We start from the raw sequence: 26,381 nt of genomic DNA, 5'->3' as shown, positions 1-26,381 counted from the left end.
AAATTTAAAAATTAAAAAAGCATAAGAAAACACATTTTTTTTCTGAAGAGGGATAAAATTTATATTGTATTTTTCAGCTCTCAGGGTTACAGAGTCCACGAAGAATTATGTTACCTTTAATGTCAAGCCCTTGTAAAAATTACTTTTGGCCTCATAGAAATTATGAAATGGCAGGTGCATAGAAATTTTACATTCCTAAGAAATGAAAAATGTTATGTTCTCAGATTCTCTGAGAATATTTCCTAACACAATGAAGGAGGAAAAACTGAAGATTGACGGCACGACTTAGAGTTTAAAAACATCAATTACTAATATTTAGCTAATAATTCTACCATGTTTTCACTCCAGTGCTTGGAGACAATACAAAATCCAGCTTGGATAAAATAGAATTGAAGTTAAGACAAAACTTCAGGGGGGTGGAGAGGACTGATCTCTAAATATGTAAAAAAATACTAAAATCATAGCAAAATTTTTCTGAAATTCTTTTAAAATGTGATATTTATAAATCAAATTAAAATAAATATGGAAATAGTAGAAAGTAAAGTTGGAACATCACAGAGAATTAGAAACTGCCTTTGCTAAAAGCAGTGTTTCATTTGACCTGGATATGCCCAGTGGGTAGAAGCAGGAGAGATCCTGGCATCTCTGTCGTCATTTTGCATCTGTCTTCAGATTCCCACTCAGCTCTGCATGTAGGCACACTAATCATTCAAGTAGTGCTTATCTAGAAATTGGCAATATAAGGTTAGGAGCCCTAACTTTATCTAGCCTATCTTATCCCCTTAAAGACTGAGGGCACCAAGACAAGAATAACTAAGGTTTTTAAAGGTTCCTGCTTCTATGTCCTGGTCCTGATGCCTGGAGTGGCACATTGAAGTTTGTGGTCATGTCCTGCCCCATCCATGAACAGCGAAGCCTCAGGCAGATCATCCTACCATGAGACTGGCCCTCTAAGCAGGAGCAATCACCTCGTGGTGGTTCGATTTCCCCATTTAGGATCACAGGTCTGCTAGATGAGCAAATGGAGGTTGCCCCTCGAGTGATAAGGCTTCTCAGGAAACCCTTCTTAGGCCAGAACTGATATTATTATCCAGACCACTGTCTGACCAAGAATGCTTAGTTGTACGGATCTATTGCCCCTGCCCAATTCTTCTGTTTAAATCCGGAGCTCATGTCAGTACTTGAAAGAGGTGCTTGATCTCTCTTTGCCTGCCCAGAGTAGCCATATTGACCAAAGTTCCCTACTTGTTTCACAATTATCCCCAGCCCGACCATGGTGAGAGCTTAAAGTAATACCTTAGTTTCTGCTCTTAAATTTTGCAAGCACTTTGTGCTTTTCTTTCAAAATATTAATTTTGTTTTTAAACACCTTATTTTGTTTTATGGCTCTTCATTTTTCCTTTTCTTTCGGAAGCAATTATTTTTTACACAATTCTGCTATGTTCCCTGAATTGTCTGAATTTTCTGTTTTCTCTTTGTTGTCTTTCATGCCTTCTTTTATTGTAGATTTCCTTAAAATCTTAAGTCTTCCTTGGTTACCTGTTTATATCAAAGAGGGAGACACAAATAGCTGCAGGGACCTCCAGTGGGCAGTGACAGGGCTCATTAAGAGGTGAATTTTGCTTCTGTCAGTCTGGATTGGTGCCTGCACCTCACTTCTTGCCTGACCCAAAGCCGGTCCAGGGACGTCGCCTGGAGGCTAAACCGAGGAGGTGTGGGAGGCGGGCCCGCGCCAGCGCAGTATTCTTGGAGAAGCCAGAGTTCTTGGCTGCAGGGCCAGGTACCATGGCGGAGGAACAGGTGATCGATGACAAACCTTCAGCCTCCAACAGTAACTCACAGAAAACCTCCAAGATCCGAAGAGTCCCGGAGTCCTGGGACCACAACAGCAACTGCTTGTTCTGTCGGATTGCTAGGCAGCGTGAGACCAGCACTGAACTCCTGCCCTGTGAGAATGAAGAACTTGTGTGCTTCAAAGATGTAAAACCAGCAGCACCTCATCATTGTCTTGCAGTGCCAAAGAAGTATATTAGAAATTGCAATGATCTAAAGAGAGATCAAATAGAATTGGTGGAGGACGTGGTAACTGTTGGAAAAAGCATTCCTAAAAAGAATGATTTCACTGACTTTTTAAATATGAGGATGAGTTTTCATGTACCACCATTTTGTTCCATTTCTCACTTGCAACTTCATGTTCTGGCACCAGCCAGTCAGTTTGACTTCTTATCCAAGTTGGTTTATAGAATAAATTCCTACTGGTTTTTCACAACAAATTATTTGATTGAAAAACTAAGAACATGAAAATACCAACAGTGGAAGATTTTCCTAATCTTGGCTCAGTTAAAAACTAATATTTTGATCCATTTGAATTCTAATTGCAATTTTAAGATTTGTTGGGTTTTATCAGAGGCTGTTGCTGAGTAGCCTTGAAATCTTTTCTGAATGTCTATTTCCTGAGGCCTATGATATAGTTTTATGAATACTTTGTGACTGACTTTTTTGTTTTAATGGTTCTCTAAGGATTTTATACATAAGACACTATAGATAAAATTCACTTAAAATCAAATTGCTAAAAAGGGCTCTGTCTTTTTAAAAAAGCTCAAATAATTTCATTTCTCAGTAGTCTTAATAGCAATTTATTTATGAAGATTAAACTGATATAGAAAGTACTTTAGTGGAACCTTCATTACTATGAGGGAGAAAAGAAATTATATATTTCTTAATCATTCTATGTACATTTTCAAAATAAAGAATACCATACTACACAGTAACCGCTAAACTTGCTGATGAAAACAATTATATATGTGTCACTTTTTACTCAAATTTTAGATAATATGTTCCCAGACCCTCATTGGGTGCCTGAAACCCAAGATAGTACCAAACCATTTATATATATATATATATATATATATATATATATATATATATATATAAATATATATAATTTTCCTATACATACATACTTGTGATAAAATGTAATTTGTTAGGGAAAGTAAGAGATTAATAATAACCAAAAATAAATTAGAGTAATTATAACAATATACTGTAATATATTGCCAGCATCACTATTGTCCTTTGGGGCCATTATTAAATAAAATAAAAGATTAATACAAGCACTGTAATACAAAAAAAAAAAAAGAGGTGAATTACATCAAAGAATAGTCATTTAGGGCTCCAAAGCTTTTATTGTGGATGAAACAAAAAATATACTATTCACATGTGGGATTTTTACTTGGTCAGGTGTTCCCCAAGAGAGGAATTCAGGTTTGGGTGGGGTAGTTCAAGGGTCTTTCCCAGCATTTTTAGTTAGGCAGGAAGGAGGATGGGAATGACTCCACATTTGATATGCAAATTCCATTCAGTTTCCCTGTTTCCCTAAGGACCTGCATTACTTAGTGATTTTTGGTCCCTGTGTCCAGGGCCTTTTTGGTTCAACTGGCAGGATGTTGGACTCCAATCTTCTACTTCTTGGGTGCCTTGGTGTTCATCTGGTGGTGAAGTTTGAGGAAGGTGATTGGGACTCTGTTTCTCGTGTAGACTTGTATCCAGTCCTCATGTTTCTGCCCCACCCACAATCCATCCTTGCTTCCTGGACCTTTCTATGGCCTTGTGGTGAGGCTTCACTTGCTTCCTGTGTCTTGTTGCTTGTGCCTGATGACAGCATTCAGAGTTTTATGTTGGTGATCCCTCATCATCCACCTTCCACTTTCCACACTTCTGTGAATGCTTCCAGTTGTATCCACTCTGGCTTTTGCTTGAATGTCATTTTAGAGGTGCTGGGACACACTGGAGGTGAATTCATGTGCTCAGTCTCAATACCTACCCAGATCTTGAAACCAAAATGTCACACAGACCAGAGGTTCTCCCAGTTTCACATAATGGTCTTAGGGAATGATTGTCTAAATTGCTCTGTGGTTGGGATGGGATGATGCATTTACTTTAAAAACACATGGCACTCAAATCTGAGGACGTGCCCTTAATTTCCCCTTGTTCTCTATAAATTCTGTTCAGGTCATGGGTGTGAAAATATAAATTTCTATCTGTAGTGGGTTGGATGGTTTCCCCCCAAAATTGTGTATTTTAGAACCTTAGAACTGATCTCACATGGAAAAAGGACCTTTGAAGGTGTAGTTGGTTAAGGATCTAAAGAGGAAGTCCTCCTGGGTCAGGGTGAACCTGAAAGCTGATGACAAAGGTCTGCATAAAATGAGGAGAGGACACAGGGACACATAGGGAAGATCTCGTGAAGATGTGGCAGAGACTGAAGTGACACCTCCAAAAGATGAGGTCACCTAAAATCACTGGACACTGAAGAAACCAGGAAGAATCCTTCCCCAGCACCTTTGCAGGGAGCATGACTGTACTGGCATCATGGTCTCAGACTTCTGGCCTCCAGAACTGTGTGAGAATTAAGCTCTACTGTTTTAAACACCCACACATGTGGTAATGTGCTGTGACACTTCTGAAAAGCTAACACACTGCCTCAGAGGCTTGTTTCCATCTCATTTCTAATTTCCGTAAAAATGCTTAGTTTGTGTCAGAGTCGTAAACCAGTGAGAGATACAGGCCCAGGATGTGAGATTTGAGCAACATGTCCATGGAGAAGCCCTGCTCTTGGAGCAGGTTCTGGAAGCTGTGAGTCAAGCAGGCAGAGCTCCAGGGTCATGTGATTAAAGCAGACAGCTGGGCTATGGCACATCCATGTCAGCTATGAATCTTAGCAGTGGAGGTTAGCTGTGCTCCAGCAAGAACTCAGGAAAGCAGAAACTCAGAGCCCTGTTGGAGAGAAACAACAAGGTCACTAATAAGGCAGGTGGTAAGAAATCTAGAGCAGAACTAGAAGCCAGGTTCTTAAGAATTGATGGGCCAGGGCCATGTGGTGTAAAGCTGACACAAGGAAACAAAGGTAGATGCCATCATTTTCTGGGGTGACTGCACTGCTTTTCTACAGAGGTGGAAACAAGTAGGAGCAGTTGACAGGGAGATGTGCAGGCTGAAGGAAACAGGAAGCTTTGGTGAACCAATGCCAGCTCCTCCAGATTCTCACACAGAGAAGATGTGTTTATTCACTGCCACCCACCTTGTAGTTGCATGTATGAGTACATGTGTGTATAAAAACTTTGGAATAGTAGGTGCTATATTAAATAACTTTTATATATGTGATCTTCTTTCATGAACAGTCATTAATTTTATAAGCAGAAAAAAGAGCTGTTTTGAAAAAAGCGACAAAAGAAATAAGCCAACCTAATTCTGGGAAAAAAAAAAAAAAGTATAAGCTCCAGGAACATAACTATGATTTTAAAATGAAGAGGAGACCTGAAAAGTTTCAGTGTGTTGCAGAGGATGTAAAAAGCATAATGACTCTTTGTGTTAAATGCTGTTGTAGGGACTGGTAATGCTCTTAGAGAATTAGAGCCATGCAAATCAAGTGGCAGAAGACATGTGGAGTGTCCTTGAGGTCTGACTGCTGATGCTTTAAATTAGGCAAAAGTGTGCATGTCAGCAGTTCATGAGCCATTTGTTAGAAACCTGTACTGATGCATGATAGTCACATGCATGTGCCCCTTCAGTCAGATGAAGCACAAGTCAGAAACACATGCTGTCAGCATCACTGACTGTTATGTTTTGGATGTGAGATGTCACCCAAAACCTCATGTGTAGACAATGCAGGAAGGTTCAAATAGAAATTATTGGGTTTTAAAAGTCTTAAACCAGTCAGTGAATTACTCCCTTGATAGGGATTAACTGAGTGGTAACTGAAGTGGTGAGGTGTGGCTGGAGGAGGTGGGAATTGGGGACTGGCTTTGGGTGTGTATTTGTATCTGGCAGTGGATTCTCTCTCTGCTTGTGTACCTCACCTCCTGGGGCCACACACCACAGTTCTGCAGCCTCTCCAGGTACAGTTGAACTATTCAAGGCTTCAGTTCCCTTAAGACAAAGTTAAAATGCAAGACAGTATCTGGTCCTGGGATTCCTTGTGGTAGGGCAGCTCTGTCAGGAAAGTAACAGATGGATGGTTTTAAAAAATATACCCCAAGGATATTTTATAAATATTTATAAAAATGCTTAGGGAATTACATCCATGTCTGTCCAAGACCCATCAGAGATGGATTATTCCAGAATTTTAAGCATATGTACCCCCAAATAACTTTCCTTAAATGTTACTGGAACAAGTAGTATAGAATTTTAATACATGAATCAATCATTTTTGCTGTCATAATTTCTGGGTTTGCTGGATACTGGGTCCAGCTGAGGAATGACTGGAGGTTACACAAGACCACTGTTCCAATTAAGGAGGAATGTGACTAGAGAAAAACTGTACATCTTTGTCTTTTGAAAGTGCTTGATGGCATTTGCTCATAATGGGGAATTATTTCTCCAGGAGAGAGAGAATCTGCTGATGATTGGCAGAGAGTGAAAGACAGTTGACTAGGGAAAAAAGTTGAAGCAGTAGGAAAAAGAGCAAAAATCAATGTGAAGGCAAAGATGCTTTTAGTTCTTAAAGACTTTCCTAGTCTGGGATTTAAGGAGCCCTGAGTTTTGGAAATGGAATGGATATTAAGTCCATGTGTTCCATATTTTCCATTTTCTCATCTCTGTGTCAAAGAAGAGTTTGTGTTATTTTCTTATTGTGATTCTACAATAAAATAAATGATCAAAAAAATAAATGATCTACAAAACATTCTTCTTTCCTATTGTGATTCCACAATAGGAAAATACCCCCTTCTTTCTCTCAAAATAAATTACAAAATGTTCTCATGAAGTACCACTGCAAAGAAAAGAAAAACAAGGAGGCCAAAGCACTTTCACCCTGAATTATATCTGAGAATTATACCTTTAGCAGAAATATTAATATTTTTTTTTTCTGCTTGAAGTCTTTGACTTTTGAGAAAGCTGGGATCAAAATTTTGATGAGTCTATTTTTTTTCTCATTAAACTTTTGTTTTAATGGGTATCAAAATTCTGTGACAGATTTTTGGTCAAGTTGTTTCCATTAAAAAGTACTGATTTTAAAAACTAATAACTTAAAACTGCCATACACACACACACACAAAATAAATGATCTACAAAACATTCTCCTTTCCTTATGAACTTTTTACGATGCATTGTAATTATTAACCAGTCTTTTACTATTAAACTTAAATGACCCATTGAGACAAACAGCTCTGAGACAGTTCTTCCACCACTGGTTAAGACTGGGGTAGCAGGTATTATATAAAGCCATCTTTCTCTCCCGTGATAGGAATTTCCCACCTCCCAATGACCTGTCAATCTGCGCTTCCCTGCCTCTCCAGTTACAGGAATTTCCCCTCCTCCCCACCACCTGTCAATTTGCATTAGCCCACCTCTCATGTTACAGGAATTTCCGGCTTACGTTGCTTCCTCCCTCCAGCATTACGTCCCACTATGTCATTGGCCCATCAGTCAGTCTGTAAGAATTCTCCTCCATGATTGGTTCCTCTCAGCCCGTGAAATTCCTATGTCTGAGATGAACCTTACACCATCCTCCCTCTTTGCTTTTTTCCCTTTCCCCGTGCAGATGTGAATTCGTCTAGGCAAATAAATGGTTCCTTGTATGAGACCTGTATCTGTGGAGCGTTTCTGGGAGCTAGTGACGAACCATAACTGCATGCCTTTTTTCCAACCTAACAATATTCATTTAGCCTTCTGACCTTTCTGGACAGACTTGGTGACCTTGCCAGCTCCAGCAGCCTTCTTTATCCACTGCATTGATGACACCCAGAGCAACTGTCTGCCTCATATCTTGAACAGCAAAATGACCCAGAGGAGGATAGTCAGAGAAGCTCTCAAAACCCATGGGCTTTCCTGGAACCATATCAACGATGGCAGCATCACCAGACTTCAAGAATTTAGGACCATCTTCCAGCTTCTTACCAGAATGGCGATCAATCTTTTCTTTCAGCTCAGCAAACTTGCAAGCAATGTGAGCTGTGTGACAATCCAGTACAGGGGCATAGCAAGAACTGATTTGGCCTGGATGGTTCAAGATAACCAGCTGAGCAGTGAAACCAATGATTCCATTGGTGGGTCATTTTTGCTGTCACCAGCAACATTTCCACGATGAACATCTCTGACACGTTCTTGACATTGAAGCCCATATTGTCACCAGAAAGAGCTTCACTCAGAGCTTCATGGTGCATTTCAACAGACTTTACTTCAGTTGTGACATTGACTGGAGCAAAGGTGACCACCATGCCAGGCTTGAGAACTTCAGTCTCCACTTGACCCACAAGAACAGTACCAATACCACCAATTTTGTAGACATCCTGGAGGGGCAGATGCAAAGGCTTGTCAGTTGGATGAGTTGGTGGCAGGATGCAATCTAAAGCTTCAAGCAGTGTGGTTCCACTGGCACTGCCATCTGTATGGGTGACTTTCCATCCCTTGAACCAAGGCATATTAGAACTTGGCTCCAACATGCTGTCACCATTCCAACCAGAAATTGGCACAAATGCTACTGTGCCAGGGTTGTAGCCAATTTTCTTAATATAGGTACTGACTTCCTTAATGATTTCCTCGTATCTCTTCTGACTGTAGGGTGGCTTAGTGGAATCCATTTTGTTAACACCAACAATTAATTGTTTCATACCCAGTGTGTAAGCCAGAAGGGCATGCTCACGGGTCTGCCCATTCTTGGAGATACCAGCTTCAAATTCACCAACAGCAGCAGCAACAATCAGGACAGTACAGTCAGCCTGAGATGTGCTTGTAATCAGGTTTTTGCTAAAGTCTCTGTGTCCTGGGGCATCAATGATATTCACATAATACTTGCTGGTCTCAAATTTCCACAGGGAGATGTCAATGGTGATACCACGCTCATGCTCAGCTTTCAGTTTATCCAAGACCCAGGCATACTTGAATGAGCCCTTTCCCATCTTAGCAGCTTCCTTCTCAAAATTTTCAATGGTTCTTTTGTCGATCCCACCACATTTATAGATCAGATGACCAGTAGTGGTAGACTTGCCCAAATCTACATGTCTGATCACAACAATGTTGATATGAGTCTTTTCCTTTCCCATTTTGGCTTTAATTTAGCAGTGGTTTTCATGACACCTGTGTTCTGGTGGCAAAAAAAGCTGGATGAATCAATTTTTGAGGTTCAGTAAAAAGGGTGAGTACAAAGGAGAGAAAGAGAACCATAATATGACAGTAAATTTCACCCTGGTATTGTCTCCTTTCCAGGTTCTCACAGGATGTCTCTGCCATGCCTGAAATTCTAGCAAGAGGGGTGTTCATGTTCCTTTCCTTGAACCAGGCAGCAGAATAGGGACATCTCTGCTTTGCAACACAGCATCTTCTCCACTCTTGAAGGGGCAGTCTGTTTAGCAGACCCTTCCTACTTTAGGAAGCACACAGTAAAGTGAAAAATGGAAAGCTAGATGCACCTGCTCACTGCCATCATTGCAAGCTGAGTGGCAGCCAGTTTCTTCTATATACACTTGAGATAGGGGAATAAGTGTCCTCAATATCTTGCATCAGCAAAGTTGTATTAAACAATACATTGAGGAATATGGTATATCACCCTTAACTGGGATGAATTCCAGGAATGCAAAAGTGAGTCAGTATGAAGAAATCCATTAATAGAGTCCATTATATAAAAAGATCTAAATGGCAGCATCATTTTTTAGTCTTTATAAATGCAGAAGATAAGCTTAATACTTTCAAATTGCAACATGACTTCATGTAATGAACAAGAATTAGTATGTATGTGTATGCACATACATATAAACTTGAACAAAAGTGTAGAGGCATAGGAATTAGAATCAAAGAGACAAAATTTGTATATTATAGGTAATACAATTTTATATTTAATCATTCAAAAGAATGAATGGAATATTGCCATAGTTTTCAAAAAAATAATAAAAGAGTGGATTCTTTTATTATTATAATCTATAATCAGCAACTTGTAAGGCTGAGGCAGGAGGATGGCAAGTTCAAGGCTAAACTTTCCAATGCAGCGAGACCCTGTCTCAAAAAATTAAAAGGACTCAGAGTTAACTTAATTGTAGAGCACCCCTGGGTTCAGTCCTCAGTCTCAATATTTTTTTCTATGTAGTGTATAATCAAATTTTAATAATAAATAGCTACAGATATAGCTATATGTATAAAGTAAGTATAAAGTATATTAAATTTATTTGTTATAGCAAAAATTACAATAATACAAAGAGAAGTAAACAACTGGACTTAAAATTTTAAACCCTAAACTCTTTTGGAGACATTAATCAGACACAAAGACAGAGATGTTCCAGTTCTGTTTTCCTAAAAGCCCCCTTTTGGAATATGGTTCTCTTCCCCTGTGTCTCTACCCTAGATCCTGGCACAGCCTGTCTGAATGTAGTAAGTCCTCAATAATCCTTATTGATTGGGAGAGTGGCTAGATGTTCACATGCAGATACTTCAGCATTAAATTATATGAGAAGAGTCAAATGATTAAAGTTTTTCACTCTTGGAATTTTTTTTTCAACTTCTTCACTCTTAATTACCTATTCCGTACAAAAAAAAAAAAAAAAAAAAAAAAAGCATGAGCAAGTTATTTGTGGGACTTGTTGGTTTTGAAGGAATCTGTAAGATTTTGTCCCCCAAGCGGTAGCCATTCAGACTTGCTATGGCCATTGTAGCTTCTTCATAGTTTGTCATGGTCACAAAAACCAAACCCTTTGCACTTGGTGTTGAAATAACGAATCACTTTCACATTGGTGACTGCGCCAAAGGGGCCAAACATCTGCCAGAGGATTTCCTCATCAGCATCTTGCCCAAGGTTGTAGAAGATGATGTACCAGCCCAAAGAAGCATTTCCTGGGCCATTGACACCAGAAAGCCCACTCATGTAATCTTCACCTATCAGGAAGACCTGAACCTCTGCACCTGGTGATGCACAGGGTCTCCGAATCTCCTGCAGGCTAGTGGTACAGCTGTGAGAAGAGTGCCCTGTTTTTTTTCTGGTTGGGATTGGCTGCAAACTTCACTGTGATGGGCTTGGAGGAACCTGGGGATTTATGAGCATTGAAACTGGTAATAGCCTCTTCTGCTTCCAGTTGTTTTTCACCAAACTCAGTAAGCGCAACTACTCTGGACAAACCTGTGGTCTGATCCACAAGGATGTGGGATGATTCGCCCAAACCGAGAGAACATGTCCTCCATGTCCTTCTGGGTTATGGTCCTTGGGAGCCCACTGATGTACAAGTTGGCATCTTTGATGACCTCTGAGTTTGGGAGAGCATATGACACCTGCATGTTTTTTTTTTTTTTCCTGGAGCCTCAGGCCATTCACCATCTTGATCGCCCTTTCTGCATCCTTATCAGTCACGTAGTTCACAAAGCCAGAGCCCAAGCTGTGCCCTACTACTTTTTCCTGAATAAGTTTTGCAGATTCAACTTCACCAATGCTGCTGAATACATTTCGCACTCATACTGGGTCATGTTCTGAGGGAGGTAGTTGACAATCAGATTTGTTCTCCCAATGTCCTCCCTGCAGTCTTCGGCCATGTGGCCTTCACAACCTTTAGAACATTGTATTTCTTAAAAATCTGGACACAGGCGGGCGGCCCTGGGCTGCTCCTGGGTGTGTGGGCCACTGGCCCAGTGCGCACTAACCGCTCTGCTCTTGGCCTTGGTAGCAGCAGCAGTGGCAGCAGCAGCAGTGACCTGGAATTTTTTGAGATACAAAATTGACCTGTAAAATCGGCACTTGTTTATCTCAACATAAAAAGAAAAATGAAGGAGTGATTCTGCATATGACAAATGATTTCTTTCTTTATACCATGGTTTTGCTTCAAAGTTCCTCCAAATACTAAATTAACATAGGTAAAATACTTCTTGAGTAATGCAATTAAACTTGGTTCACATTCTAGTTCTGTGACAGACTCATTTTGCATGCTCACTAAGATGTATCAAGTCTAAGGAACTAAACCCAAATTCCTTAATTAATCCTGGTCAAAACCTTTATAAGAGAATTATGATCTGGTAACAATTAATTGTCCAGCAATCTCACATTCCTTTCATGGTTATTTTAAGAGGTAATTAAGCTTAAATGGATAATTGTAAGGATGACATTCCATTTCCATAATACTGTGTCCTTACAAGATAAGGAGACACAAGATCTCTCTGTCTCTTTGTCTCTCTCCATAGAGAGAGAGCCAGGTGAACACAGTGAAAATGTGTCTATATGAAGCCAGAAAAACAGTCTCATGAGAAACCCTTCATGCTCACATACGGGACCTCCATTCTCCATAACTGTGAGAAAATGAATTTCTATTGTTTAAACCACACAGCTATGAGATTTGTTATGGTGATAAGAATACAAATTTTGTCTCCTGTTTTGCCAGATACCCTCTCCTTATAAAATGAGTTTTGATGTTTTTCATCATTTCATAAGCATTTGTTGTTGAAAGCCGTTGTTCCATGGGCTATGCTATACTGGCAAGCGAAGGCAGACAGGGGATTAAGGAGTGTGTTTTTGGACCAGAGATGGCAAACACATCTCTAAAAGCTCTTAGAAACTTCCCCCTCCCAACTCCTAACTGACACTAACAAAATCAGCTATGGGATGGGAAAAACCTTGTGGTGTGCTTCCTGGAAGAGATGCTCCTTAGGCTATGATCTTTCTGCTGTCTTTAAAGAGCATACTGATGATATCAATCTTTACTAATGACCCAAGCCATGATCATGACTATTAACTACATGGTATGCTAAAATATCATTTTTCTATCTTCTCTCACACTGAATGCTATACAAGATATTCCTATGTAAAACATTTTTAAAACATTTCAAATATGGAAAACTAAGATCATTTAATATTAAAATCCTGTTCTGATATTTGAAATTATCATAAGAGGAATAAAGCCCTAAGAGACAATCATATGTCTAAAATAACTACTCATGACTAGATTCTAACTAGACTCTAACATCAAATTCACTTACAAACTCAAGTTTGGTTTTTCTTATAGGTAACAAAAATTACACATGGAAATTTATACTCACACATTCTTAGGCCATGATTCATAATAAATATCCAGAAATGATGGCTTCTTAGAACAGACTCTAGATGAATCATTTAGATTGAACTATTTTTTTAACATTTTTTTTATTTTAAAATTTTTTAAAATTTTGTTTCCAAGAAAAATTCTTACCTGGGACCCTAATATGTTAATTAGATAAAAACAGAATTTTTATGGGTAAAGTCAGAAAAGAAACATAGAGCACCTCCCAATTGTCCACTGAAACACTTCTTCTGACCCCAGGTGCTTCTCTCTCACAGTGTAAAAACAATTAGGAAGAATTTTGAGCTAGATGGAAGATTGTCCACACACCAAAAAACCTCTGGTCACTCAAAATCATTTAAAAGTAATAGGGAAAAATGCATACACAATCCTCAAATCCCAAATATTTGGGGAAAACAAAACACCCAACCCCATGAAGTTATAACTGTTTCTGAAATTGGAACAAAGATAACTACATCAGAACACATCACAATACATTTTATTGTTATTTTTAGAAAGAAGTATTAGTGGACTGGTATGGTAGAGCACTTCCCTTGCATGCTGAAGTCCCTGGTTTAATATCTCCAGCACTGAAAGAAAAAAGAAGGGAAGGAGGGGGGGGCAGGGATCCTCACACAGGTGTTCTGGGCTCAAAGCTGATACTCTCGGTATCTATAGAACAGCCTCATCATGTATCCTGACACAAAAAAATCTCTAAGACAAGTTATTAAAAGCAAGTTGTACAATACACACAGAACAGTGTTATCTGTATTTTTAAAACACTACTATCTACCTATCTGTATCTATCTCCAGAGAAAGGACTGAAAGGATACACAGGACTGGTGCATATCAATGGTTTCTCTCCAGAAAGGGGTCTGATAGGCTCAAGGAATTAAGCAACCAAGGTGGGCTTTTAAAAACTGTTATTTGATTTTCATAACATGGATCCTGTTTAGATATTGTGTAATCAAATTTTTAGAGTAAAGCATCCAAAACATTGATCCACTGTTGTTATACTTGTTATGCCCAGTGGCTCGAGACCCCACAAAGACCACCAGAGACCACAATCAATGCAAGCAACAAAGAGTCATTTATTGGCAAGCTCGAGCCTGGTCCTCTGCTCACACGGTAACCCGGTGATGCTAAGAGGCCCCGAGCCTTTGTTCAACAGGCCTATTTATAATAAAAGGCGAAAAGTTTTACAGTGTTCTTTTTAATTGGCTGACATAAAACTATATATATGATGTTATTTTAAGTTCTGAGTCTCCGAGAGGAGTGTTATTATCTTTTAAGTTTGCCTTGGCACCGGCAAGGTCAGCTGCCTGGCCTTTACGGATAAGAGGTGAAGATTCTTTGCAGCTTTTATGAGGGGTTTGAGGGCAATTAGGGAAGAGGCTTTTGTTTACACAGGTGCCGGCTCTTTCTATCTTTACATTCCCCCCTTTCCAAGAACATTTAGAGAGCCAATCTTGAGTATCTCTAGTTTTAACCCTTACTGCTTCCCGGGCTGATATTGGGCCCTCAGCACCATTAGTTGTACCGTATTTATTCTATGTTTAACAAAAGCAATTAACCTATTGATTATACAAGGTCCTATAGTTACAGCTAGTAGCAACAATATTAGGGGTCCCACTATAGCAGACACTAGAGTAGTTAACCAAGGGGAAAAATTGAACCAAGATTCAAACCAGTTCTGACGAGCTTCTCGTTCTTTCTTTCTGTTTGTGAGTCCTTCTCTGACTTTTGCCATATTATCCTTGATTGTCCCAGAGTGATTTATATAAAAACAACATTCTTCCCCTAGGGCAACACATAAGCCTCCTTGTTGTAAAAATATTAAGTCTAAACCTCTTCTATTCTATAAGACCACTTCGGCTAGGGAAGTTAAAGATTGCTCTAAATGAGAGATTGAATCTTCTAAACGCTCTATGTCCGCATCTATTGCTGCTCTTAGATTAGAATAGTGTTGGCTCTGAGTGACTAAGGATGCTACTCCAGTTCCTAATCCTCCCAGGCTAGCTCCGAGCAGCAGACTGAGAGTTAGAGAAGTAATAGGCTCCCGTTTTTGTCGAATGGGGCTCTGTTTCGTGCCCCATCCTTGTTCAATCATAGTCATAAAACTCTGGTGCTCATGGTAAATTAGCCACGGAACCAATCTGACTAGAACACAGTAATCCTTTGACCGTTTTAACACACTCCAGTGGACACAGGGGGTGAGTCCAGAGGAGCAAGCCCACCAGGTATCATTGTGGGGTATTATAAAAGAGTTTTCTGCCTGAGGTTGGATTCCCCAAGTCGAGTGACAGAGGGATCGGCTGGCATGGGGCACTTTTCCTAAACAGAGCCCTTGCCCGGACACTTGCTCTAGGGTTAGGGACTGTTTGGATCGCCAACGACAGTCCTGGAGGCTGGTGGAGATAGTAACATGCGCTTGTACTGCTACTCCCTCATAATACGGGGGAACAGTGTCATAGCAGAGCCAGCAGGACCGGGTCATATTAGGGTGGGTGGCATTGAGCACCATGAAGGACCAAGACAAAAGACTCAGAAGGGGATGAACTTCTGTTTGAATTGGATTTACAATCAACTGTTTGTGGGGTTGTGTGATCCTTAAGTAGGGGGCACTTAAGGAGCGGGTGGTTGGTCGTGAGGTAACTGATTTAATAATTTTTGGACCTCGGGTAGGGGGGATGACCGGAATTCTTCGGGCTGGGGGGCGTAAAATTTGGTTATGCCCTAATGACTGGGTGAATGGCTTTATAATCATCCGAACAGTGAACACAACCCCTAAATCAGGTCCCTCAGCATAGAGGCGTAACCCCCATGACCGGGTTCTTGTCCATTGTTTGTCCCGCCTCCCCTTATCAGTGAAGGTGATTAACAGGGGGTTACAATTACTGCTACATGAGGCTTTTTCACCTCGCTTGACCTCAATTAAATCACGAGAGGCTTTTATCCAATAAGCCTGCCCTGTGGTTTCACATCCCCATTTAGCACAGAAATACGATTCTTCCCCTCCACATTCTTTCTGGTGAGAATAACCAGGACACACATAGAAGGGGGGATGGGATGCTGGAGTTCCTCCCTCCCCCGAGTATAAACACAGTTAAATCTCCTTGTTCTCCCACTTACTGTATCTGAAAGGGCCCGTTTACTTAGGTGTAATTCTTCATTAACGATAATACTGCCTGTTCCCACAGAAAAAGCCCCATTTGCTAAAGTGCAAAGGTCTACTTGCAGGTCAGGCCACCATGTCCATAAAGGGTGGTATTCAGTCACAGTCAGGCTGGGAACTCTTGCCGCCGGGTTGGTTACTTCCAAGGTGATTTCATAAGGCTGATGTGGGCTGAGGTTGGTGGCTCCAAAAACTGGAGCCACAGCCACGGTTGTGGCCAGGGCAAAACAACAAAGCAAAAGTAAGAACATAATCACAGTCGGTGGCGGCAAAGCTTGATCTTTAGCGGGCTGTCTTTGGACCTGTCCACTCTCCACGTTGAGTCGTCTAGGGCAGGAAGCACAATGTCAGCAAGGGGTTCAATCGGCTTAACGTGGGTGTGATGAATCCAGGAGGCGATGCCGTCGACTTTGAGAGCTGTGGGTGTAGTCAGAATGACCGTGTAGGGGCCCTTCCAGCGAGGTTCCAGGTTACTCTGTCGGTGTCGCTTCACTAGGACCCAGTCCCCTGGGTGGAAGTTGTGAGGAACAGGAGGCGGGCCTGACTCATACAGGCCTCTGAGCTTTGGCCAAACTTCTCTGTGGGCCCTCTGCAGGGCCTGGAGGGAAAATAAAAGTTCAAAATCATCTACATTTTCTTCTTTTAGGAGCCGCTCAGTCAGATCAGGGAGTATTGGAGGTGGGGTCCCAAACATGATTTCATAAGGGGTGAGTCCCATCTTGTAGGGAGAATTACGCACCCGATATAGGGCATAGGGAAGGAGAGCTACCCAGTTACCGCCAGTCTCCATGGTTAATTTAGTTAAGGTCTCTTTTAAAGTTCTGTTCATTCTCTCTACCTGTCCTGAGCTTTGGGTCGATAAGCACAATGTAGTTTCCAATTTGCCCCAAGTACTGTAGCCAGCCCCTGACTTACCTGGGAAGTAAACGCTGGCCCATTGTCCGACCCTATCATTACAGGAAATCCATACCTTGGCAGGAGGTCTTCTAAAATCTTTTTAGCCACTATTTGCGCTGTTTCTCGCTTGGTGGGAAAGGCTTCGACCCATCCTGAAAAAGTATCTACAAAGACTAATAGATATTTATACCCATATTTTCCAGGTTTTACTTCAGTGAAATCAACTTCCCAATATGCCCCCGGCCTATCTTCCCTTAATCTATTTCCTGATTCCCACTTACTATATCCTGCATTTGTTAACTTACAAACCCTGCAACTTTTGACAATCTGTTCTATCTTATTCTGCACACCTTTAATTCTAATTCCTGCTTGCTGCATCAAGTCCTGTAATTTTCTTGTCCCCAGGTGGGTGGTCTGGTGGAGCCTGCACAACGCTTTCTGTCCCAACAGTTCTGGAAGTATTATCCGGCTTTCAGAGTCTTTCCACCATCCGTCTAAGCATTGGGCTTTTGGCTGCTGGTGAATCCATGATAAGTCCTCTTCTGTGTAGGTTGGGTCTTTTGGAAGGGTTCGTGGGCCAGAGTCTGGGAGTTGAGCAACCATAATCAAGTCTCTCTGAAGGGCTATCTCTCGTGCCATCTTATCTGCTAAACAATTGCCCCTAGATACTGGATCAGTTGGTTTTTGATGCCCAGGGCAGTGTACGATAGCCAATTTCTTGGGTAACAAAAGGGCGTCTATCAGGGACACAATTTCTTCCTTGTTTTTAATATATTTCCCTTCTGCTGTTAGCATTCCCCTTTCTCTATAAATAGCCCCATGAATATGGGCAGTTGCAAAGGCATAACGGCTGTCCGTGTATACGGTCAATTTTTTTCCTTCTCCCATCGTCAGAGCCTTAGTCATAGCTATTAATTCTGCCTTCTGGGCAGAGGTGCCTATTGGTAGGGGCTCAGCCCAGATCACCTCTGTCTCAGTTACTACTGCTGCGCCCGCATACCTTTGACCCTGATGTAAAAAACTGCTCCCATCCGTGAACCACACTGCATCTGCATCGAGCAGCGGATGATCTTGCAGGTCTTCTCTAAGCCCATGAACCTGGGCTAGGACTTCTGAGCAGTCATGTATGGGTGTGTCCAGGTCAGGGTCAGGCAGCAGCGTAGCAGGATTGAGAGCTGAGGGTGCCTGAAAAATAATCCTGGGAGGGTTAAGCAATAGGCTCTGATAATGTGTGAGCCGAGCATTACTGAGCCATCGGTCTGGAGGTTGTTTCAGGATTCCCTCAATAGCATGTGGAGTAATCACATGTAATTCTTGTCCCATAGTCAATTTATCAGCATCTTTTACCATTAGGGCTGTGGCAGCAATCATACGTAGGCATGGGGGCCAGCCTGCAGCCACCGGGTCCAGTTTTTTTGACAGGTATGCTACTGGTCTCCTCCAGGGGCCTAGGTATTGAGTCAAGACTCCTTTTGCTATCCCTTTACTTTCATCTATATAGAGAAAGAATGGTTTAATAACATCGGGGAGTCCCAGGGCCGGGGCTGACAAGAGGGCATCCTTGATTTGTTGAAATGCTTTATCTGCCTCTATTGTCCAATTAAAGGGCTGCTTGTCTTTTGTGGCCTCGTACAGTGGTTTGGCTAATTCTGCAAACCCTGGAATCCATAGTCGACAGAAGCCAGCTGACCCAAGGAATTCCCTTACTTGACGTGGGGACTGAGGCTTTGGGATTCTTAGAACAGTTTCTTTTCGGGCTTGAGTTAACCATCGTTTTCCTCCCTTTAAGAGATAGCCCAAGTACGTTACCTCAGGTCTGCAGATTTGGGCCTTCTTTGCTGATGCCCGATATCCCAGGTTGCCCAGTGTCTGGAGTAAATTTTCTGTTCCTCGGATGCATTCATCCCAGTTTTCAGCGGCTACAAGGAGATCATCTACATATTGTAACAAGGTTAGGTTGGGATGGTTTTTCCTAAACTCACCCAAGTCCTCATGTAGAGCTTCATCAAACAAAGTGGGAGAATTTTTGAATCCCTGCGGCAATCTTGTCCAGGTGAGTTGTCCATTGATACCCATATCAATGTCCGTCCATTCAAAGGCAAATAGCTCTTGGCTTTTTGGAGCTAGAGACAAGCTGAAAAAGGCATCTTTTAAATCCAGCACCTTATACCATTGTCTGTAAGGAGGAAGCGCACTCAGAAGTGTATACGGATTAGGCACAGTAGGGTGTATGTCCGCCACCCTTTTGTTTACCTCTCTTAGGTCCTGTACTGGGCGGTACTCGTTTGAGTTGGGCTTCCGTATTGGAAGCAGGGGGGTGTTCCATGCCGACCGGCAAGGTCATAGTATCCCTTGGTTCAGCAGTCGCCTGATGTGGGGGGTTATTCCTGTCCGTGCCTCCCTGGTCATGGGGTATTGTTTAACCCTAACGGGGTTAGCTCCTGGTTTTGTCTCTATATAGAGGGCAGGCCGATGTTTAGCTAGCCCAATTCCTCCAGTCTCTGCCCAAGCGTCTGGGAACCGCTGTACCCAGTCTTTAATGTTTTTATCAGGGGATTGCGGCTGCTGGTGTAGCCGATACTCATCCTCCAAAGTAAGAGTTAGCATAGGTAACAACTTTCCTTGTCCATCTGTTACCTGGGCGCCTTCGGGATTAAAATGAATTTGGGCCCCGATTTTGGTTAATAAATCTCTTCCCAGCAAGGGATAGGGGCTGTCAGGTATGACTAAGAATGAGTGGGACACTTTTCCCGTTCCCAAGTCTACTGTTCTTTTGGTCGTCCAGGGGCACTTTTTAATCCCCGTAGCCCCTTGTACCCACGAGGCGCTTGTTGAAATCTTTCCTTGAGGGTCAGTCAAAGCTGAATATTGAGCTCCTGTATCCACCAAAACTGCACTGGAGTCCCCTCCACTTTCAGAGTTACCCTGGGTTCGGGGAGGGGTTCCGAACCCCGTCGCCCCTAATCGTGCATTTCATCTCGGGTGACCAGGACCGAAGATCTCCTAGTCGTTCCTCTACTATCTCTAGATCTGTGGTTTCTTTTTTTAGGGCATTCTCTAGCCCAATGACCTTCCTCTTTACAGTAGGCGCACTGATTCTGACCCAGCTCATGTGCCCTGGAGTCCCCAGGTGGTGGCCGATTGCTCGGGAGTCTGTTTCTTTCTCTCTCTGTCCTCCCGCCCTGCACTGCTACTGCTAATGCTTTAGTCATTTCCCTAGTAGCCCTAAGCTGTTTTTCTTCTGGTGCATCTCTGTTGTTGAATACCCGGTGGGCTATTCTCATTAAGTCTTGAATACTTCTCCCTTCTAAATCCTCTATTCTCTGTAACTTACGCCTTATATCCGGTGCTGCCTGGTTAACAAAACTCATTACTACTGCTGCCTGATTCTCGTGTGACTCTGGATCCATAGGAGTGTACTGTCTAAATGCTTCCATTAATCTTTCTAAGTAAGCTGAAGGTGATTCCTGCCTTTCTTGCATTACTGAGTATACCTTGGCCAAATTGGTGGGCTTACGAGCTGCGGCCCGGAGACCCCCCATTAGAGTCTGGCGATAAACCCGGAGCCTCTCCCTACCTTCAGCCGTATTGTAGTCCCATTCATCTTGTGGCGGCCTGGACAAGGGAAAAGAAGCATTATGTCAGGGTTTACAGTGGGCTGTCCGTCGTCCCCTGGGACCAACTTTCTGGCTTCCATCTGGATACTTTCACGCTCCTCGGTCGTAAACAGGATCCGGAGTAGCTGCTGACAGTCAATCCAAGTAGGCTGATGAGTAAACATGACACTATCTAAAAGGGAAATTAAGTCTTTAGGATTGTCAGAAAACTTAGCATTTTGATTCTTCCAATTATATAAATCGCTCGTAGAGAAGGGCCAATATTGAAGCCGGGTGTTGCCAGTGTTGTCTGGCGGCCCAGTTTCTCGGAGCGGCAGAGCGATAGTAGAATCTTGGAGCTTCTGGTTGGGAGGGGTAGGCTGCCCGCTGAACTCGGCCTCGCGTTCTCCTTGCCGGCCCTCCCGAGCCAGTTCTTTCTTCTTCATTTCCGGCTGCAGCAGCTTCTCTTTCTTCTGCAGCCTCCTGTCCTGGGTCCTGAGGAGGAATAGGGGCTTGCATATACGGAGGGGGGTTAGAGAAAAGGTGGTCTGAATCTTCCTCTGGGAGGATGGGGTGAGGAGCTGTGGGCTTTTCTGAGGAGCCTAACTTCTTTAGGGCAAGCATTTCAGTTGTGGGGGAGGGCGGTGGCGGTAGGAAGGGAGAAAGCCAGGTTGGAGGGTCACTGTCTACTAAGCTTTCCCAGGTCAGAATATATGGAATTTGATCTGGGTAGCCAATTTTCCCTGATTGGAAGACTTTCTCTTTGACTTTTCGGATGGTTGGAAGGTTGAAGGTTCCCTCTGGGGGCCATCTCACTTGGAAGGTGGGCCATTCCGACCTGCAAAGGGTTACAAATTTTTTTTTATTGATCTCAGCTGACAAATTGCGGGCTCTGGCTTGAGCCTCCCCAAAGTGGCTGACTACTATGGCCAAAGGGGTACTCTGAGTTTGGCCCATTTCTACAGCAACTAGATATCCCACTATGGAGAGGAGGAGAAATGTAAAGGTTAGATAAAAAAGAAATTGGATCAGACGACGCCGGCGTGGGTTGGAGATGTCGTTACAGCAGAGAGCCTCCGCTGGTTGTCTATCCGGTTGAAATCCTGTTTCCTGTATAATTCCAAAAGGATGAAGTGAATTTGACCATTGGTTAGTATTTCTCCTCTCCGTCAGGAGATTTATAGACCCATTTTCCTCCAGATTGGAGATGAGAAGTTTAAGAATGAGAAACAGAACAGTAGTGGACTAACACACCGAAGAATTTTAATAGGAGGCAAGAGAAAAGACCATACAGGACAATACACAAATGCACAAACAGACAGACATATATATATTGTGCGCTAGATTACAATTGGCTAGTTGGTATTTTGTCGACAAAAACAAAAGTCCAGACGCAACACAAAGGTTGCCCAGATGCAGCACAAAGGCCGCCCAGATGCGACAAAGTCGCCCAGATGCAGCACACAGGCTGCCCAGATGGGTCGAGGGGACGTCTCCCGAGACCCTGCTGGGGTCCTATAGCGCGTCCGCCAGGACTTTGCCAGCCCAGAACCAGAACCTGCAGGCAATCCAGACAGAAATACGGCAATGCCTTACTCACCGGCCAATGATGTCACTTATGACTCTATGATCAGGTGTCTAGGTGGGCTTGGGGTATCCCGGGCGAGCCCCCATATGTTATGCCCAGCGGCTCGAGACCCCACAAAGACCACCAGAGACCACGATCAATGCAAGCAACAAAGAGTCATTTATTGGCAGGCTCGAGCCTGGTCCTCTGCTCACACGGTAACCCGGTGATGCTAAGAGGCCCCGAGCCTTTGTTCAACAGGCCTATTTATAATAAAAGGCGAAAAGTTTTACAGTGTTCTTTTTAATTGGCTGACATAAAACTATATATATGATGTTATTTTAAGTTCTGAGTCTCCGAGAGGAGTGTTATCATTATCTTTTAAGTTTGCCTTGGCACCGGCAAGGTCAGCTGCCTGGCCTTTATGGATAAGAGGTGAAGATTCTTTGCAGCTTTTATGAGGGGTTTGAGGGCAATTAGGGAAGAGGCTTTTGTTTACACAGGTGCCGGCTCTTTCTATCTTTACATACTCAATTCACATATTACTTCTCTTGTATCCCTTGCCCAGTTTATTGGAACCTTTTAAACAGTGGAGGAATCTGCTACCAGAAAGCAGCCTGATCCACTACTGAAGAAAGCTTAAGTGGCAGAAAATTATCCTTACAATCAATCAACTATTTCCTCTAATTCCTATCCACTGCTCCTAATTCTGCCTTTTCACAAATAAGAATATCACTAATCTATCTGTTTCAGGGGTCCCAAGACCACTTCCAGTTTCAATGATTTGCTAGAACACAGAGGAATCAAAATATAGTCGCCCTCATTGCTAAGATTTATTACACTGAAAAACAATCCAAAATCAGCAAAGGAAAAAGTCATAGGAGGTGAAGCTCCGAGGAAATCAGCTTCAGGCTTCCAAAGTCTTCTCCCAGCAGAATCATGCAGGAATGTTTAATTCCTCCAGCAATGAGTTATAGCAACATATGTGAGATGTTGCCAACTAGCGAAGATCATTAGAGACTTAGTGTCCCGGATTCTGACTCAGGGCTGGGATTACAGGAGTGCAACACTGTAACTGGCTATTTAATTTGCTTTTCAAAGCTGCATTCCTAACAGGTTTTGTGTTGAACCACTGACACAACTTCAATACTATAACACTGTATTAATAATCCTATTAATAGTCTTTCATTTGTTTAAGTGTAGTGCTTCTACCTACCAAAATGTTTTGAATTGTAATTGCATCTGTCTCAGGTTGACTATTCTTTCTAATTTTCTATCTTGTGAAGACTAGTGAGGGCTCCAGAGCCAATTCAAATGTTGGTACTATATAATAGCAATGACATCATTAACAAATTAGCTTAAATTCTGTGTGCCTCAATTCCCTTATACACAAAAATTTGGAATAGTATTTGTATCTATTTCAGCATTATACAATAAAACAAATTATTTAAAACATGAGAAGCCTTGAATGGTGTGTGGCACATTGTAATTATATAATAAATATTATTATTATTAATAACATAAGCTATTGTTATATTGTTACAATAATGTTAGGATCAAGGGTAAAGTGCTAGTGTACTCCTCTCAGAGAAAATCCCAGTCAAATATTTTGAGACTATCAACTTAATCAGATATTTAATCAGTTTATATTTAAAGTCCATTATAAAAACCTTCAAGATGAGAAGTTAAATATTCATAGTTATCAATTTTTAATGTTAAGAAATTATAATCTCTAAACTTAACCATTTATCATTTCTCAAATACTGGTGTAAAGAAAAATCAAGATAGTCTACACTGGTTTAAAACATGTATCTCAGCTGGGCATGGTGGCCCACATCTGTAATCTCAGTGGTTTGGGAGGTAGAGGCAGGAGCATCAGGAGTTCCAAGCCAGCCTCAGCAAAATCAACATTCTAAGCAACTCGGTTTAACCCTCTCTCTAAATAAAATACAAAATAAGACTGGGGATGTGGTTCAGTAGTTGAATGCTTCTGAGTTCAATCCCCAGTACCAATAAACAAAAGTATCTCTATTACAGAAGACAATTTTGACTGTTCAAGAAATTCCTTTATCAGAGTGTTGGCAGAATAGGAGGTAAATACATCACAGTGCTATTCCTGAGTATGGCCTCCAAAATAGCAATACGATGAAAATAAAATGTTAAAATGATAATCAGCCAGGTGCGGTGGTGCAGGCCTGAAATCCCAGTGGATCCAGAGGCTGAGGCAGGAGGATTGGAAGTTCACAGCCAGCCTCAGCAAAATTGAGACACTAAGCTACTCAGTGAGACACTGTTTCTAAATAAAATATAAAATAGGTTTGGCGATGTGGCTCAGTGGTTGAGTGCCCCTGAGTTCAATCCCCAGTAACCTCCCCAAAAAATAATAACCAAAGTACAATGGAGGAAAAAAAGAATTTAAGACCCTTCTTTTTTTATTAATAAGTAAAATTGCGGGGGCGCCTAGCACATAAAACTCATGCCAGGGAAGTGTGCCTGGCGCATAAAGACCCATGCCAGAGGTTGGTAATCTTCCTCTGGAGGATGATAGCAAGGACTCGTCATAAGTTGGGTGCTGCCAAGGCCTTCCCTGGAAGACGATAGCAAGGACTCGTCGTAAGTTGAGTAAAGCTGGAGCCCCTTCCTCAGAGTGTTAATCTCTCTTCCTTTTTTGTTTTTCACCAGAACTCACAATATTATGTGGATTAATCATGTTTAATAAAGTTCTTCGGTTGAAGGATGATGGGAACACAAACAGTTCATATGAGTTAACTCAATTCCAGTAAAATAAAGTTCATTTGTTTACACAAAGCACTAATATTCCTATAGGGAATGGTGGACATTCTGAAGCAATATGTCTTGTGATGTTTTTGCTAACTTTTACAAGATTCCCAGACATCTAGTCGCATATAAGTGATTCTCTTAGCTTCAGTGATCAACATATTTGTTACATCTGGTTTCTTCTGCAAAGTAATGAGCCTCCCACAGAAATACATTATATTTAGTTCAAAAAAAAAGTTTTAGTTCTTTTAGATAAAGATTTTTTACTCTAAAGACAATAACTTGGTTCTTAATAGTATAATATGATTTAACATAGCATAGACATGTAATTATAGTCATGAAAAATTAATAACAAATTACTAGAAGTTATAATTAATCTTAGCAGTAAGAAATCAAATAGAAGTTAAACTTCAAGGAGAAACAGGTGGTATACAACAACTTGCCTTTGTAAGTTTCGAGTCAAGGATACTTCATTGTGGGGAAGTGTCAAGTAAGATAAGATATTACCAGATGGCGCCTGTCGGCTAAATGCCCAAGCTAAATGCCCAAATTCTTTTTCTGTCCTTGAAACTCCCTGCTTTATTCTCAGTAAGTTTGTAAAGGGTATAAAAATTGCTTGTGAATTCAATAAACTTGTCAGCAACCTAACACTGACCTGAGTCTGTGTGGTTGCTGTCCATCGCCGACGCTGCGCCGCCTAATCTTTTGGGGCTTTTACATTTCAGGCCATCAAGGACCCCTGGACTCTGCTGCTAGGGCTGGTCCCCGGCAGTTTGGCGCCCGAACAGGGACCTGATTGGTAAGTATCTTATTCTTTTCTTTTTTTCAGGCGGTTGGCAGCTAGGATACTGCCCGGGGAGCCGCGGTCCCCTCAGTAACAGAGACTGAGAAAGAAAGGGCAGGGATTGGATAAAATGGGTAATACTGCATCTAAGGAAAGAACTTTATTTCTTGATATAGCAAAGCATTTATTAAAGAAAGGAGGTGTTACAGTAAGTTCTGCACAATTACGTCACTTTTTTCAGTTTATACAGGAATGTTCTCCATGGTTTCCAGACAGAGGTGCTCTTGATTTAAAAATATGGAAGCAGGTGGGTCATGATATGAAAAGTTATTATAAGTTGTATGGAAATGAGAGAGTTCCTAAGGATGCCTTTACATTATGGGGCTTATTTAGAGATTGTTTTGATACAAAACCACCTGCAGAGCAATTGGAACAAAAATTATTGTTATCTCCATTTAGTGATCAGGAGCCAGCCAATGATCAGGTTATAGCAGTTTCAGCTGAAGATAATCAAGAAACACAGGAAGGAAATCGTGATACTGATGAGGATGAGAATGAGGAAATTCAAGAAGGTAATGACCCT

The 26,381-nt window shown here is 41.8% G+C and overlaps 2 pseudogenes across 2 annotated transcripts; both read right to left on the bottom strand.

The window, feature by feature from the left end:
• Positions 1–7,656: 7,656 nt before the first annotated feature.
• Positions 7,657–9,041, bottom strand: LOC306647383 (elongation factor 1-alpha 1-like; annotated as a pseudogene). Its single transcript has one exon. The product of its transcript is annotated as an elongation factor 1-alpha 1-like (transcript).
• Positions 9,042–10,552: 1,511 nt separating this feature from the next.
• On the bottom strand, positions 10,553–11,508 carry LOC306646445 (ELAV-like protein 1; annotated as a pseudogene). The gene has a single exon. The product of its transcript is annotated as an ELAV-like protein 1 (transcript).
• Positions 11,509–26,381: the final 14,873 nt, after the last annotated feature.

Source organism: Sciurus vulgaris (genome assembly GCF_902686455.1).
Source record: "Sciurus vulgaris genome assembly, chromosome: 16".
Classification (NCBI taxonomy): domain Eukaryota; kingdom Metazoa; phylum Chordata; class Mammalia; order Rodentia; family Sciuridae; genus Sciurus; species Sciurus vulgaris.
This window is presented reverse-complemented; position numbering and strand designations above follow the sequence as displayed.